This window comes from Carlito syrichta, unplaced genomic scaffold, assembly GCF_000164805.1.
Source record: "Carlito syrichta isolate Samal-C Ts95f unplaced genomic scaffold, Tarsius_syrichta-2.0.1 Scaffold305880, whole genome shotgun sequence".
In the NCBI taxonomy this organism is placed as follows: Eukaryota; Metazoa; Chordata; class Mammalia; order Primates; family Tarsiidae; genus Carlito; species Carlito syrichta.
The window spans coordinates 363,499-364,235 of record NW_007249976.1 but is presented as its reverse complement, the minus strand read 5'-3'; the positions used below and the strand labels follow the sequence as shown (position 1 = coordinate 364,235).

The following is a 737-nucleotide window of genomic DNA, read 5'->3' as shown; positions in this document are numbered from 1 at the left end:
CGCCAGGCGCACCCGGCGGGCCCGGCTCCCCTTCCGGCCCCCACACTCCGGCGGCGCCGGCGTCCCCCGCCACTAGTTCCGCGCGACCCTGGATGGAGGCGCGCCCCGAGGGGCTCGGACGCGGCGCCCTGGCCCCCCGGCCCGGCAGCAGCCTCCCTGGCCCGCGGGAGACGTCAGGTCAGCTTCCCGTCGCCGAGCAGCGGCCCGGCCCGGCAGCTCTCAGAACTTGGCCGCGGTCAGGGGCCCGCAGGCCCCCCCCTGGCCCCGGCCCCCGATTTTTACTTTGGGGGGGAAGACAGGACGACCCTCGCCGGCCCCCGTTCCCCATTATTCCTCCTCAGCCGTGGGAAGAGAAGCCCCCCTGCCCCCTCGGAAAGGAGCCCGTGTTTCCTCTGGAACTTTCCTCTCGTCGGGGGAGAGAACAGTCCTCCATTTTCTCCTCAGGGGCCTTCCGCACCCGGCTTCTTCCCGCCGCCAAGCAGCGGAGGCCGTGACGCCGCGGCGAGCGCAGCGGCAGCGGCCGAGCTCTCGCCATCTTGAGTGGAGGAGGAGCCGCGGCCGCCGCCATGCGGAGAGGCAGGGGAAGAGGGAGGAGGCGGCCGGCCGGCGGGCGGGCGAGGGAGGGGGCAGGGGAGCCGAGTCAGCTCAGCCCGGCGGCGACTTCTGCGGCGCCATGAGAGCGGGCAGCGGCGGAGGTAGGGCCGGACGGTCGGGGGAGCCGGCGGCGCGGGCTGCGG

General features: G+C 75.3%; 1 protein-coding gene across 3 annotated transcripts in view; it reads left to right on the top strand.

Annotated features, from left to right (window-relative positions):
• The first annotated feature begins 93 nt into the window (after positions 1 to 93).
• The window catches only part of DDX6 (DEAD-box helicase 6), a 41,785-nt gene continuing 41,141 nt past the window's right edge, over positions 94 to 737 (top strand). For 2 of the 3 annotated variants that reach the window (XM_008062915.2, XM_008062919.2), the window contains exon 1: positions 449 to 695. The gene's annotated coding sequence lies outside the window, so the exon portion shown is untranslated. Of the gene's footprint in view, positions 178 to 448; positions 696 to 737 lie in introns of those variants that run through there. The other variant, XM_008062918.2, reaches the window with a different exon arrangement.